This window comes from Heloderma suspectum, chromosome 4, assembly GCF_057233095.1.
Source record: "Heloderma suspectum isolate Gila_16-S chromosome 4, 16-S_ref, whole genome shotgun sequence".
NCBI lineage: Eukaryota > Metazoa > Chordata > Lepidosauria > Squamata > Helodermatidae > Heloderma > Heloderma suspectum.
Window position 1 is genome coordinate 105,893,833 of NC_139461.1, and position 17,167 is coordinate 105,910,999.

Genomic DNA, 17,167 nt, shown 5'->3' on the forward strand with positions numbered 1-17,167 from the left:
CCTCAAAGAAGGCCAATTCCTATTAATTGATATTGATTGATTACATTTATATACTGGTCTAATTGATTACATTTATATACTGGTCTTCCTCCAAGGAGGTCAAGTTGACATACATGAACTCCCTTTTAAAAAAGAAATTCTCACAAGAACCCTGTGAGATGGTTTAGGCTGAGAGACAGTCCCTGGCCCAAGGAATTAACTTCACAATTAACTTCATGGCTGAGTGGAGATTTGAACCTGGGACTCCCCAATCCTAGTCCAACGCTACCACTATATCATACTAGCTCTTAGGTTCATATGAGCCCAAAGGGTTCATTCACTAGGAATGTATGAGAAATGAGAAATTTGGAAATATACACATGGGAATACTGATGGATTTTCTTGCGAAAAGAAAAAAACGAAGCTCACAATCTGATACGGACTCACGTCAGAACAAGCTTCAAAAGGGAAGCTGGAGGAATTTAGCGAGCTCAAGTACTGCTGATTCGCACATCCCTACCACTCACACAGGAGACTGTCACTTGTGTTTGATGGGCTTCTCTGTTCTTCTTCCAATCAGTCTTTAGCAGGGGTATGTAATTCTGCCGTGCTTTTGCATCGGTGTGAAGAATGGGTCATTCAGTTACTCCCAGTGCAGATATACAGCACAATTCCCTGCCCTCAGAATGGCGCGTCACACAGAATCATAGGGGTTAGCTCCTCTGAGGACACCTTCTAAACCTCTAGGCGTGCTTCTCCCATTAATCCATAAAACGGTGTGCATCCGCTATCAGACATTTGGGAAACACTGGTATGTTGTGGTAAGCAGTGTTCATGGATAGGTTTTTAGAGAATTGTGTAAGAATTTGGCAAGACTGTGGTCTTCTGTCAGGCTCTGTGTTGGCTTTTTCTGTTCTACAAAGGCTCAAAGTGAACCACTATGCTTTCCCTGTCAGTGCAGTTCAGTTTGACCTATAAGTTCCTACACTCCAAAATGGTGTGTGTGTGAATTGGTTCTAAGGCATGCATTCTGAAATATCTCCTGGCCATTTTTTCACTCAGTCAAGGCTAACTAATGTTATTATTGATTTGCCATCCAATTTCTAAGTCCTTGTACAAAGGACATTTTGCAAATGCAAATGTGATTGACGGACAGATGCATTTATATTCATGAGAGCTAAGCAGGTTAGGGTTATTGTACACTCCGATGTTATCAATAAAAATCAGGAAGAGAGGGGATTAAGCAGAAGAAGTGTAAATGATTGAAGCCTTTAAACTGATCATATCTGTACAGTTCCACTAAAGTAGACAAAAAATGGTTTTCTCCATAGACAGGAATCCCTTTTCTCCTACCTGTTATTCTTAAGTTTCGTGCCTAAAACAACGCTGCATATTGGACAGACACCTTGCTTGGTTACTGATCACAGCCACCAGCTCTCTCATTCAGTTCAATTTTTGTTAATTTTAAAAGAAATGCTATCAGTAACAAATGGGTACAAACGAAGTTCATTTTCATTACCCAGTTATTATTAATTTGGGCCTGGGGGCACTGACTTTTCTTGTGATGGTGTAGGAGTTCTTGGTGGCTGCTTCCTGACCGCCACCATTTTGTCTTCCCAGGATGCCTGCATATTGCATTACTGGAGGGCATTCTGGAGTGGTGGTGGCAACTACCCCTCCCCACTACAAAATGGAATCTCCCTTTTCCCTACATTATTTATTTATTTATTTATTGCATTTATATCCCGCCTTTTTTCCTCTTGCAAGGAACCCAAGGCGGCTTACATGATCCTCCTCCTCTCCCTTTTATCCTCACAACAACAACCCTGTGAGGTAGGTTGGGCTGAGAGTCTGTGACTGGCCCAAAGTCACCCAGTGAGCTTCCATGGCCGAGTGGGGACTAGAACCCGTATCTCTAGAGTCCAACACTCTAGCCACTACGCCACACTGGCTCTCATGGGAAAATGATTTCATTTGCAAAGGCAGCCTAAATGCTCTAGGGCAGAGGTAGGCAACATGGTGCCCATGGGCACCAATGCATCTATGGACACCTTTCTTGGCACTGGCCAAGTTGCCCTAGCCCTCCCAGTTTTTTTTTTTAATTAACACATTTTGCTATGAAACAGGTTTCTGCTGGTTCTGAAAAGTGTTGGTTCAAATAAGTTGTTTAGTGTGTTGGGGCTGAGTCCCCACCTCTGTCTTGTACTCAGTGTTTTGGGTAGGTCACTTGTCCTTTGCCATGCCTCTCATTGCAGCCATTTTGTGATGGTGTCCAGGACAGTTTCTCAAATTGCCAAATGTGCCCATGGCCCAAAAAGGTTGCCTAATCCTGCTCCAGGGATTGCCCACTGAGAACCAGTGTGGTGTAGTGGCAAGAGTGTTGGAATAGGAGCTGGGAGATCCGGGTTCTAGTCCCCACTCGGCCATGGAAGCTCACTGGGTGACTTTGGGCCAGTCACACACTCTCAGCCCAGCCCACCTCACAGGGTTGTTGTTGTGAGGATAAAATGGAGAGGAGGAGGATAATATAAGCTGCCTTGGGTTCCTTGCAAGAGGAAAAAAGGCGGGGTATAAATGCAATAAATAATACTCCAGTTACAAACTGAGCCATGCCTTGTGATCAGCAGGAGATGCTTTGCGCATTGTCTTGCCAATAGCAGAGGCTAGAAAAGTGATGAAATGAGACAGACAAGGCATTTGCTGTGGTGGCACCACGTTTTCAGAAATCTCTCCCATGTGATATTAGGTTTTCCCCCACAGTCCAATTGTTCAAACAAAGAATGAAGATGTTTTTATTTTTTCAGGCATTTTTACTCTGAATTTTAGGTGTGGTCCTAGTGAGAATCTGTTTTATTGTATATTAATGTACTGTGATTGTAAAGATGTTTATATTTTTTACTCTATGGTTGTTTTGGTATTTTGTGTGGTTAGCTGCCCCTGTGTTCCAGAATTGGTGGGATACAAAAATATTGAATAAATAAATAATGACAAGGGTGACTGTGCACAAAAGAGCAGGATGAACAGTTAGTTTGCCAATTGACCAAAAAAGTTTAATAAGGTAGCCACTTACTCATTGCCAAAAAAGAGGAACAGATGAGGACATGGATTTCCACAAAATTTGCACAAGGTAATTTTTATGAATACATCCAAATTTAGAAATAATTCCTGTATTTTAAATCATAATACAGCACATCTCACCTTAGTGGGGTAGACTGTGACCAGGTGACCTGTTTGCCTACTCAGGCTTCTTCTTGTCCATATGCTAACTATTGATGGACAACTCAAGGCCTTATTCTCCCTTCTTAGGGTTCTTTATCTTTAATCTGGACAACCCTCCAAATAGAGCAGGGGTGGGCAACTTATGGCCCTCCAGATGTTTTGACCTACATGTCCCATGATCCCTCAGTGGCTAGCGATAATGGGAGTTGTGGGGCCAAAACATCTAGAGGGCCACAAGCTGCCAGCCCATGAAATAGACAATGCATGTAAAGTAGGACACATGGCCACCTTAAAAAACAAACAAACTTGATCTGCACGCTGCAGTTCAAGCTGTTGTTCAAAGCACAGGACAGGGACTGGCAAAGAATTTGTTACTAAACAGTCATGATACCCAACAGTGAACAGCAACCACTTTTTCTATGCCTGCAGCCCTGCTGTGTTCAGAAATGGATGCTCACCACCAATAGCAAATGAACCTGTCCAAAATGCAGCTATGGCCTCTGTGGCTTTGCCTGCTTTGAGCTTTTGGAACAGGGGTAGGCAACCTGATGCCCTCCAGATGTTTTGGACCACAACTCCCATAAGCCCCCACTAGCATGGTCAGTGGTCAGGGATTATGGGAGTTGTAGTCCAAAACATCTGGAGGGCACCAGGTTGGTCTCAGATAAGGTAGTATGGCAAGGCTACAGTCGTTTTGAACAGTTGCATGAATTTCCATCCTTGCCTGCTCTGACGAATGGCTTTCTCCATACGGTGCTGTATTAGCATTCCCAGATGCCCTGCCTTAGCTCAAGAGGAGCCTGGGGGTAAAATAAAGGAAGAAGAAAGGCAGGAAGCTTGGGGAATGGATGCCCCTGGGTTTCTTCAAACTCCAGTTCAAATCGGGTTAATTGTTTGTTAGATGAACAATGATCACCCTACCCTCTTAATTAACATTGTTTAAAAATGGTTAACAAAGGAAATTTAACGATATCTTAATTGGGAAGGATTTCTAATTTGCATCGAGGGCATGTTAGACAAACAAGACACAATTCTCTCTTTTGTTTCCCAGTTCTGCAGCGGGAGAGATTACACGATATGACACAACATGTTCCACATTTGCCATTTATCATTCTGTAGCCTTTTACACACTCAAGCTGTATAATTAGTGCCTTGGCTAATTTTACCTGTGTTATTGTTTGCCCTGTAATTTGGAGAGAATGGGCCCCGCTGATGCTGTGTGATTTAGGCTGGGGCAGTCAGCTGGCATTTTGCCACAGGCCTGCTGCTGCTATCATGTGACTGCAATGAAGTACATATGCTGCAAAATACAGAGACCGTTCAGTGCCTTAATTTCATTAATTATATGGTATAAGTTTAGTAGCTCCCTTCAGTTTTTCTTTATCTCTCCCCTTTGCTGATATTGTGAGTGTCTCCGTCTCAGGCGCAGGCACTGTATCTCATTGGAATAAAACCCTCCCATTATCTATTACTTAATTATTAAAAAGTGTCTACTCTGTTTTCATAAATTATCTATGTGTCACAGACATTGGCATACAAGCGTGTCAGAAAGGGGGAGAGCAGGCTGGCGGCAAAAACTAGGCTGTAAAATGTCACCAGTCCCTCAGGTGACTCTCTCTCTCTCTCTCTCTCTCTCTTTCTCTCTCTCTTTCTCTTTCTCTCTCTCTGTGTGTGTGTGTGTGTGTGTGTGTAACTTAAAGCAAATATATTTTAAAGAAAGTAATTCAGCATTGCAACCACAGCCCCAAGCACAGGAATTTTTTCTCCAGGATATCCCACTGGGATGCCAGATGTGAATGGTATAGCCCCTGCACCTCATAAAATGCTCCCTATCAGGGAATGTCAGCAGGATGGTCTTACTATGAAGCAACATGAAGTAGTTGCTCGAGGAAGCATAAACACTCGTGTGCCTTCACTTTCTGTCTCTGTGTGGGTGCTCCTCCATTTTGACTTTTCGCTTCTGCTGTGCAAGTATCCCCCAGTTCTTGACTGTGACCAGAAGTCCTGAAATAGCACTCCCTGTAGGTCATGTGGTCCCCTGGCCTTTTTTGTGCCCTCTGCTAAAATTCAACAGCACTTCGGTGGCAAAAAAGCTGCGATTTTGCTGTTAAACAAAGTGCGTAGGGAGCGCACCCTCTTTTTTAAATTGAGTGTTCTTATGCAAGTGTCAGATCCACTTTGCTTTTGCTTGTGCAAGCCACTGTGCAACCTTTTCACAAGCCATTGCCCTAGTTGTTGCACAAGCTGTTTTACACTTCATTACAACTTCATCAGCCGAGGTCTTGCTTGTGCTAGCTGTCGTTGTTCCGCTAGTGGTTGCATAGTACTAGTGGAACAATGTCACCTTTTCTACTTTTCCTACTAGGATAATGTTGGAAACAACTCAAACTCTATCCCTATAAGTGTTTTTCCTTGTGAACTTGACTAAAACTATTTTCACGCACATGTATGTGTGCACACACAGATGAATCTGGTCAGTTACCATATTGGTAACAGTAGTTGGTAGTTAACAATAGTTATTGATAAAAACAGTTCATTTCAATTAGTTAATGGTCTGTCCTTTCATGGTCTCATTTTTCTGGGCATAAGTGCAATTTTAGGTGCTTGTTTCCCTTTCTTGTTCTCCTTTGTAGTCTCAAAGTGGGGCCGGTGCCTCTCTAGCCCTTGCTACTCATCTCTTTAAGCCCGCATTTTCTCCTGCCTGATGGCAATTCTAAATCTCCTCATTTTCACTGTCCCAACATTTCATCCTTGGTTCTTTTCCCTTCTCTGCTCTCTTTCTTACTCTGAGATCCCTTTTCATTGCTTAGACTCAGTAATGATAATTTCACTCATTTCATCTCCCCGATTCCAAAACTCATCAAGCATATAGAGTTCCTTGAGCTACATTAGGACTGCTAAGAAGGATGCTTTGCTTCTGATGTTACTATTTTTGTTCATGAGAATGAACCAATAAATGATTCCCATGGACAAAAATGCCACATTGAACAGACTTATCTCCTCATGTCTACTAGCAAGTCAGAAAGCGTGGCAATTGAACCATGGCCTGTCCTTGTGTTGGCTGTTCTACGTCTGTAGACATTTTCACACACAACGCTAAGCACCTTTGATGTTTTTGCATATACTAATTTTGTGCAAATGTAAATATTTTTAATGCAAGATAGAAAGCTGAAGAGAGTCCCTTTTAATTTGAACATACATTCTAGTTATTGATTTTCCATTCGAATGACAGATACAAAAAAGTATTTTTCGGGTTTCTCTGTGAAAATGGCCTATTATGTATTCATCCAGCGCTGCCAATGCGCATGTCGCTTCACAGAGAGTTTCACATGTAAAAAAGAGAGAGGTCTCTCTTCCTCTAAGCACATACAGTAGGTTATACATTTATTATTACATTTATATCTCACACTTCTTCCCCTTTGCAAGGAACCCAGAGTGGCTTACACAGTCCTTCTCCTCTCCATTTTATCCTCACAACAACCCTGTGAGGTAGATTAGGCTGAGAGCGTATTACTGGCTCAAAGTCACCCAGTGAGCTTCATGGCTGATCGGGGACTATAACCTGGGCCTCATGAGTCCCGGTCTAGCACTCTAACCACTACACCACACTGGCTTTCTAGATCTAATTCAAGCCTATCAAAGTTGTACCCTCCCACCCAGAAGACCTTTCATAGCACACCAGCTATGTACTATGGCCTGATAAGGACTTGCGAACCTGTTTTTATGGCCCCAATATACTAAATATATGAATATATAAGTATACCACTGCTCCATCACACTCAAATCCTGGAGCTCTATAAATATCAGTTATGGCTGTGACTACAGTGTATGTGGGAGCAGGCTAATTTCTCACAAAACAATTAGGCAGAACACTGTCTGCATAATTTGCTTCATATCTCCGATTCTAAAGGCCTAGGGACTTGCTTTAAACAATGAAAAGTGTGGATCCAGGTCAGCTAATGGTCCAAATGAGCAGCAGATAATACATGATAATGGGTTTCTTCACACGGAGCTTTTATCCTGCTATTGAGATTGGTTACTCACAGAAGTTTGCAGCTCCTTTAGATGATGGTTGTGAAACTCTAGGGCGTCTCCCGCACTAAATGACCTTTATTCCGTTTTTTAAAAGATTGGAGATAATGAGCTATCAAATTACAGCGCTTGAGTTGTTTTGTGATAAGAGAAAAACTCGGGATAAGAGGCGCAATAAGAGACCACAGCACCTTCTAGTGGCCGTATAATAAAACATATGGAAGACTCAAATAAGGGGGAAAAGTGGAGGAGTCCATTGTGATCTTGCATTTAAAACAGAAGCAGAAAGCCCCGTTTTAAATGTGGGATTTTAGGATGGTGTAGAGAAGCTCAATCATGGGTAATTCAAATGCAAGATTAGGAAGATACTGCCATGAATATGACAAGCCAAGTAATTTCTCAAAATTTCATTATCATTCTTCTAGTGGCATTGTTGCATTTGTAAACATTATTTTACTCACACTGTTGCAATGCTGTATAAAGCCAACTATGTATTTCTACATTTTCTCTCTCTCACTGCAGTCAAACAGTCTTGGGAATTTGGTGAGGGGGAATGTTGCTCTTTATTTCAATGCTGCTTTTGATTAATTCCTTCGACATATTAATCACATCCTCTTTGACATCTTTGCAATTTACTCTTTTATGGTCTTACTAAATCAATACCAGAAATCTAAAACCCAACTGATCTTTAGCTCCTTGGCTGATGTGCACTTGGCAGGCACCTTTGCTATATTTAGCACACACATAATGAGGGGAGGTGGGTCTATGGTTTTGAAGTCCCATTTGTTTTCTGAGGTGGCACTCCATTTCTGATATCTTCAATGGCATATTTTAAAAGGAGCAAAAAGACCATGGACAACTCCACATAAAAGGAAAACCTGGGAGCCCCCCAGAGCATTTTCTTCCATCTCCATGGCATGATGAGAATTGAGCCATGTAAGAATGAGAAATTGGCTCATTAGATGAGGAATGCGACCAAACGCCCTTTCTCACCAGCCCATATATCTTTCAGTGAAAAACCGCACCATCTATTGGCTGAAAAATGGGGGTGCATCCCCCAATGGGTGCACCCCCATTGTATTTAAATACCTTATTTAAACTGTGTGTTTTTCAAACTACACTTCTTGCCAGGGATAGCGCAGGAGGGGTCCTGGATGACAACGGCGTCATGTAATGGACCCGCAAATGTCTGTGGGTGGCTAGTCACAAGTCCATTATAAATGCCCCGTGTAAAGACAGCCCATGTGAATGCTTGCATGGACCTGCAGGTAGACTGTGAATATCCCAAAGTTTAGTAAGAGAACTGGTTTTCTCATGGAAAAAAGAGGATAGAGATTGGCATAAAAATTATCATAATTTCAACAGAAATACAATATGGCTCATCATAGTGGGGAAGTCTGTGAGCAGGTAACCTGTGTGCCTTGCTCAGTCTGCTGTTCAGGTGCTCAGTAGGCAACTTTGGGGCGCCTCCTCTCCCTTCTTATGGTTCTTATCTTTAAACCTGACTTGGATTCGACAGCCTTTTAAATAGAGGATGCCTTCAAACAGACAACTGTCATCTGACAGGGCCCATAGCTCAGTGTGATAGAGCACCTGCTTTGCATGCAGAAAGTCCCAGGTTCGATCCGAACATCTCTAGGTAGGGCTAGGAAAGAATCCTGCCTGCAACCTTGGACAGCTGCTTCCAGTCAGTGGGTTAGTTTGTGGTTACCCAACAACAAACCATGGGTTAACCACTGGGTTCCATGCTGTGCTCAGCAACTTATGAAGGAGCCGATCGTGGGTTGCTGAGTAAAAGCGGAAGAGATGGACATGCCACAGGCAGTGTGCCCATTCTCTCCCGCTCATGCACAATAGCCCATGGGTTGTTTAACCACCCAAAGGAGGAGGTGTTGTAATAATGGGTGGCTTCAATTATCCCATATTGACTGCATAAATATGTGTTCCAGTCATGACAAAGTGGTTAAAAAATTTTAATGAATCCATGGGGGATCTGGGAAATTGCAAGCCAGTTAGCTTAACATCTGCTCCAGATAAATTGATGGAAAACATTAGTAAATTTAAAATGAGTAGGCATATAGAAGGACAAGCCCTTCTGTAAAAGAATCAGCATGACTTCTCCAAAGGTAAGTCCTGTCTCACCTTTTAGAGTTCTTTGAGAGTGACAAAAACATGTGGACTGGGGTGGTCCAGTAGACATTGTTTACTTGGACTTCCGAAAGGCTTTTCATGAAGTCCCTCATCAAAGACTCCTGAGTAAACTTAGCAATCATGGAATAGGAGGAGATGTCCTTTTATGGATCAGTAACTGGTTAAAAAACAGAAAGCAGAGAGTAAGAATAAGTGGAGGGATTCTCCCAATGGAGAATCTGCCAACTGAGGGATGTAAACAGTGGGGTCCCACAAGGATGTGTGTTGGGACCAATGCCTTTCAACTTGTTCATAAATAATCTGGAATTAGGCATAAGCAGTGAAGCGGCCAAGTTTGCAGATGGCACCAAATTATTTAGTGTGGTTAAAACAAAGTGGTACTGCAAAGAACTCCAGAAGGATCTCTTCAAGCTGGGAGCATGGGCATCAAAATGGCAAATGTAGTTCAATGTAAGCAAGTGTAAAGTGATGCAAGTTGGGGCAAAAATCCGAACTTCACATATATACTGATGGGATCTGAGCTAGTGGTGACTGATCATGAAAGGGATCATGGGGTTGTAGTGGACAGGTCGATGACAATATTGACCGAGTGTGCAGCCGCTGTGAAAAAGGCAAATTCCATGTTAGGCATAATTAGGAAAGGAACTGAAAATAAAACTGCCAATACTGCCCTTACACAAATCTATGGTGCGACCACACTTGGAATAGTGTATACAGTTCTGGCCACCACACCTAAAAGGGGATATTGTAGAGTTGGAAAAAGGGCAACTAAAATGATCGAGGGGCTGGACCAATTCCCTTAGGAGGAAAAGTTATAGTGCCAGAGAGCAAGGGGAGACATCACATGATAGAGATGTACAAAATTATGCATAGCGTGGAGAAAGTGGATAGGAAGACATTTTTCTCCCTCTCTCATAATATTAGAACCTGAGGTCATCCCATGAAGCTGATGGATATGAGATTCAGGACAGATAAAAGGAAGTACTTCTTCACACAGGGCATAGTTAAACTATGAAATTTTCTACCACAAGATGTAGTGATGGCCATCAATTTGGATAGCTTTTTAAAAGGATTAGACAAATTCATGGAGGATAAGGCTGTCCATGGTTATTAGTTATAATGGCTATACGCTACCTCCAGTATCAGAGGCGGGATGCCTATGTATACCAGTTGCTGGGAAACACGAGTGGGAGGGTGCTCTGCACTCATGTTCTATTTGTGGGTTTTCCAGAGGAAGCCGATTGGCCACTGTGGGAACAGAATGGTGGACTAGATGAACCCTTGGTCTGATCCAGCACAGTTCTTCTTATGAGCCAGAGCCTGCAGGAGAAGCCACCACCACCAGGGAAGAGGCGTGCCTGCTGTTGCTGGGCCTGCTGCTGCTGCCGCCGCTGCCACCACCACCACCACCACCACCACCAGGCCTTCCCTGTGGACTCCTGCCTGGCATTATTTTTAAGGGGATTTTTAATTGTTGTTTTTTTTGTTTTGTTTTGTTTTTGGGGGTGGATTTTGTTGTGTTTTTAGGGGTGGGTAGCCTGCCTGATAGGCGGGAGCAAGGGGGCATGTGTCCACCTGATGGAGGCAGTGGGGGGAGTGTTGGGGGCCAGAACATACCGAGGCTGGGTGGCAGGCGCTGGCGGAGCGCTAGCGGCAGGCCATGCCAGGTAAGGGGAACAAGGGAGAGATGTGTAGTATCTGTCCCCTGCTCTGGGCCTGTCCAGAGCCAAAGGATGGCTGGGGGAGGCATGACCCCATCATCTGGCCTTCGTTTGCTGCTCTGCAATGCCAGGTCTGTTACCCAGAAAACCTCCCTCATCCATGACATGATCCTGGATGACGGTGCAGACCTGGCATGTATTACAGAGACCTGGCTGGCTGAGGCTGCTGCTCCAACCCTTGCAGCCATGTGTCCAGCTGGATTTTCATATGCACAGAAGCCGAGGGCTGGGGATCGGGGAGGGGGAGTGGCTGTTATCTACCGAGAGTCCTTGGTCTTCACCAGACCCCCTCTCCAGGAGACCAAGGTTGCTGAGTGCATGTACTGGAGGTTGGGCCCGAAGGGCAGTCTGGGGATTCTGCTCGTGTACTGTCCACCCCGCTGAACGACTGACTCCCTGGCTGAGGTGCTTGAGGTGGTCTCTGATGTGCGTGTACAGTCCCCTAACTTATTGGTGTTGGGGGACTTCAACGTACATTCGGAGGCCATCCTCACAGGAGCACCTCGGGACTTCATGGAGACCATGGCCTCCTGGGAGCTGCACCATATTCTAACTGGGCCCACCCATGTAGCTGGTCATGCACTAGACCTTGTGTTTGTTTCTGGAGAAGCGGGGAGTGATCTGGAAGTCGGGGGTATATCCACCACCCCCTTGTCATGGTCAGATCACTATCTGGTGACATTGGACTTCTCGGTTCCACAACCCCTCCGCAGGGGTGGAGGACCCATTAAAATGGTCCGCCCCAGGCGTCTTATGGATCCAAATGGATTCCTGAACGCGCTTGGGGATTCCCTGGGGCACGCCAACGGCCACTTGGTCGAGACCCTGGTGGGTGGGTGGAATGCCGCAATCACTGTGGCATTAGATCAGGTGGCTCCGAAACGCCCTCTCCCCCTGAACAGGGTTCGGACTGCACCATGGTTCAATCCGCGGTTACGAGCTCTGAATCAGGAGGTGAGACGGCTAGAGCGCCGGTGGCGGAAGTCTCGCTCCAAAGACGATCAGATACGGGCTAGAGCTGTATCTTCAGTCTATCACGTGGCGGTGAAGGCAGCAAAAAAGGAATATTATGCTGCCTCTATCACGTCTGCAGAGTGCTGTCCCAGGAGGCTGTTCCAAGTGGTCTGGAGCCTGGTCGGTCCTGTGGCTCCTGAACCACTGGAGCATTCTAATGCCTCCTGTGAGGCCTTGGCAAGGCACTTTGCAGATAAAATTGATCAGATTAGGTGTGTTACTCTGCACGCTGTGGATACAGTTAGTGAGCAAGAGGCGGCCTGTGGCAAACTGGTTTTGTGGGATCGGTTCCAGCTTCTTCCTCCTGATGAAGTGGATAAGGTGTTTTCATCTGTAAGGCCGACCACCTGCTTACTTGATCCTTGCCCATCTTGGCTCATTATGGGCTGCAGAGAGAGACTGGGTGAGGGGATCAGGGCGGTGGTTAACGACGCCTCCCTTGAGGAGGGAGTGATGCCATTAGCCCTCAAGGAGGCAGTGATAAGACCGCACTTAAAGAAGCCCTCCTTGGATCCTCAAGTTCTGAACAACTTTCGCCCAGTCTCAAATCTGCCATTTTTGGGCAAGGTGATTGAGCGGGTGGCGGCGGTGCAGTTGAAGGCACACTTGGAAGGAACTGATTATCTAGACCCATTTCAGTCGGGCTTCAGGCTTGGGCATGGGACAGAAACGGCCTTGGTCGCCTTGGTAGATGATATGAGGAGGGCTCTGGACAGGGGTGAATGCTCCTTCCTTGTTCTCCTCGACCTCTCAGCGGCTTTTGATACCGTTGACCACGGTATCCTCCTGGACCGCCTAGAGGGGTTGGGCATTGGAGACACCGTATTGCAGTGGTTCCGGTCCTTCCTCTCCGGCAGGTACCAGAGGGTAGCACTGGGAGAGGAGGTTTCGGACCCGTGGCCACTCACTTGTGGGGTGCCACAGGGTTCCATCCTCTCCCCGATGCTATTTAACATCTATGTGAAGCCACTGGGGGCTATCATCAGCAGGTTTGGGGTGCAGTGTCATCAATATGCGGATGACACGCAGCTCTACCTCTCATTCAAATCTTCACCAAGGTTGGCCGTAGAATCCCTGTCCAAATGTCTGGAGACGGTGAGTGGCTGGATGGGGAGGAATAAGCTGAAGCTGAACCCTGACAAGACCGAGGTACTTTTGGTGGGAGACAAGAGGAGGCTGGGGGATGTTGACCTGGTGTTGAATGGGGTACAGCTACCCTTGAAAGACCAGGTCTGCAGCCTGGGGGTCATTTTGGACTCCCAACTGACCATGGAGGCTCAGGTGTCAGCTGTGAGCCGGACAGCGCTGTATCAACTCCATCTGATACGGCGGCTGTGCCCCTTCCTTCCCAACCATCTGCTCCCATCGGTAGTACATGCCCTGGTCTCCTCTCGTTTAGACTACTGTAATGCGCTCTACGTGGGGTTACCCTTGAAGACGATTCGGAAACTGCAGCTGGTACAGAACTCGGCGGCTCGCCTGATTAAAGGCAGCCGCCAGCGAGATCACATCACTCCAGTGCTGAAGGAGTTGCACTGGTTACCAGCTGTTTTCCGGGCCAAATTCAAGGTGTTGGGTTTGACCTTTAAAACCCTATATGGTTCCGGCCCAGCCTATCTTAAGGAGCGCCTCCAGCATCACCAGACAGGCCGCTTAACAAGATCAGCCTCGGATGGCCTTCTCTCTGTCCCATCAGCCAGGACAGCTAGACTGGTGGGGACGAGGGAGAGGGCCTTTTCTGTGGTGGCCCCCACTCTGTGGAACTCCCTCCCGGGGAACTCCGTCATGCCCCCTCTTTAATGAGCTTCCGTCGTGCATTAAAAACGTGGTTGTTCAGGCAGGCATTTGGGGTGGGTTAGGGTATTTTAGAAAACGTTTTTATTGTAGAATTTTATTGTTTTAAACTGTTTTATTGTATGTTGTACATCGCCCAGAGTGGCTGGGTGACCAGTGAGATGGGTGATTAATAAATTTAATAATAAATAAATAAAATAAAATGTTCTTAGGGCCCAAGACATTTTGCTGCATGAGGCAAAGGACAAGATGGCGCCCACTCCATCCAGCTACAGAAATCAACAGGAGTCATAGTTAATTCTTACTTCAACACTGGCAACAGGATAGCATCCCCCACCACACTTGAGGGCACCAGGCTAGCTTAGGGGGTGAGGGAAAGGACATGTGGCAGCAACAACAACAACAACAACAAAGGTGTACTTCTTGAAGCTTTATGTAAGCATATTTCTTGAGCTTTATTGCTGTTAAGCTGTAGCACAGGTCAGTTTGACCTTCTTTGCTGCGGCGAAGGCATTCCAAGACATGCTACCAGATGCTTCATTCCAAAGGAAACTGGAACTAAATGAAAGGCAACAGTAAGTTGACTGTGAAATGACCCAACCTTCACACTTTTATCAGCTGATGGTTGTTTTGAAATGGTAACAAGAAGAATTTACCCCTGGAAACCCCAAGTACCTGCTGCAAGGGAAAATATTTTCCTCTACATGAACCCTCATGACTTCCTCCCCCTCCTCCAAAGAATAATTTTTGATGTGGCAGCAAAGCTCCCCCCACCCCACCGCACCACACACACACACACACACACACACACGCACGCAGTAGGAGGTAATGGATAAGCACTGTTTCGGAGAGAAGCAAGGGTGCAGAAATGCAGGAGAAATATTGCAGAGGAAAAGAAATACATAAATGTCTCCTGTGTTTTAGATGTTGAAAAATAGGCCTGACTGTAAATTCTGGTTTTGATATTCATCCCAGAGCCACTTTAAAAGCAGCCCACACCACCTCATCAGGGAGACAGTAAACACTAAGTCGTAATTACCTCATAAAAGGCGGGGGGGGCTGTGAGCTCTCTCTGAATGCTCAAAATTTGCTTTTGTTTCACTAAAATAATAATTAAAAAAAGGATCGTAAATCTGTTATGTTCTACCCTGGTTTATTTAAACCCAATTAGTGCTTATATGAAAAGAAATTAAGCCAAGGGTTGGAGTATCTAAGCTTCCCTTTTCTAACTTGATTGTCTTCAGCAAGGGGTATAAAACTCTGGTCCTCGGCTCTCATTAAAACAGCCGTTCATTCCAGGACAGCGTGTCTTGTGGATCTGAAGGCTTCCATTAACAGTGAACTATGGAAAATCTCTCCCCTTTGGCAGCCTGCATTAACATTTCTTCAGCAAAGGGAATTCTCTTTAACGCAACGGTGCTGCGCTGTGAGTTACTGTACAGTAAAAGAAAATATTTTTCGACACAATCTTGCCTCGGTTTTAATATCCTACCAGGTGACATCTGACACTGTGCTGGGGAGAATAACACCTCTCTAGGTAGTCTTTCCAGCCTAGGCCTGAAAATGAACAGTCTGTGCCATTAATGTGGCCAATGTAATTAGCAGAAACAGTGCGAGCCATGTTTAAAAATAAAGATGATGCCAATGTTTCCTAAAGCTTTTCCAGCAGCTAACATTACATCTCAACCATTGCAGCTGTTCTTATTACTGGGCCTGAATGGAAATTGAATGTGATGTGGAGCCTGTCAGGGTGGAAGCACAGTCAGATTCCACCTGAGACCTGGCAAAGAATGCAGATTCTTTAGTATTAGAGCCTGTGATTTTACCATCAAGTTGCAATCCCTCAGGGCAGGTCCGAACAGCCTGGAGTTGGGCTGGAGCTCTGAGGCGCCAATAGAGCTGTGACTCTGGACACCTGCCCTGTGCCCACCCTCCAGCATGATGCCTGCTGCTGTGCATCCCATTCCCGGAGCCGGAGGCTTACTTTGGGATGGACCAGCTGCCCCATTGGCACTGCCCTCCCCCAAAGTTCAGGGCAGTGCCGGCTTCAGGTTTTTGAGGGCCCTTGAGCAAGACACCCTCAATGGGCTCCTCCCTCTGGGAGTTGACCTTCTTGCCACCATTGTCACCAGCCACTATGGCTCTTCCTCCTCTTTCTCATCATTGCTGCCACTTGCTTGCTTGATATGCAGGGAGCAAGGTGTAGTGGCTGCGGTGTAGTGGCTGTAGTGGCCGTAGTGGCTTAGTGGTTAAGACGCTGAACTGCAGACCGGAAGGTCAGCAGGACAGCAGTTTGAGACCCAAGTGCTGCGTGACAGAGTGAGCTCCCGTCTTCAGTCCCAGCTTCTGCCAACCTAGCGGTTCGAAAGCAAGAAATTGCAAGTAGATAAATAGGTACCGCTTCGGCGGGAAAGGTAACAGCGTTCTGTGCACCTCGGTGTTCAGTCATGCCAGCCACATGACCACGGAAGCGTCTTCGGACAGCGCTGGCTCTTCGGCTTAGAAATGGAGATGAGCACCACACCCCAGAGTCGGACAGGACTCGTTGGGGACACCTTTACCTTTTAGGGAGCAAGGAGTCAGTGACATCTGCTGCTGCTCCTCCCCACCACCACTGTTGTTTGAGCCAGAGCGAGAGACAGGTGAACAAGCAGGTTGCAATGGTGAACAGGAGGTGTAAATCCATGGGGCTCTTGTTAGCAGGTCCCTGCTAGGGTGTGGGCCCTTGGCAAGTGCCCAACCATGCCTACTCTTGGTGCCAGCAAGGTCCCAAGCATGGCGTGATGGTGTTTTGTGCCTTTGGACAGCCCCTCTAGCAGTGAAAGCGGAGGACAAGAGTTGGCCACCAAAGAGCTTGCACAGGCTGGATCCCCCACCCCACCCCCTGGCTCTGTCCCACTAAATAGACTCAAATGAAGGGAGGAAGGGGAATTGCAGCTCTCCCACCCCTTTGACCTTGGCAACCCCACATGCGTCCACCCAGCCTCCCCACTGCCAACTGGCTACGTCCCATGGCCATCAAGATAAGCTGGATCGGGACAATGCCACTCGCTACCCAGCCACAAAGTCTAGTGTGGCGACTATGGACTGGAGTCAGAGTGGCACTCTTTTTGGGAATACTGCAAGCTTGTCTGCAAGTTACAGGAAGGGTGCAGCATAGCAAGTTAGTTCATGGGAATTTAGATCACAGCTAGTCGTAGGATCTCTATAGCCTACAATGTGGGTTTCCTGTGATTTTCCTCCTCCCACCCCCAACC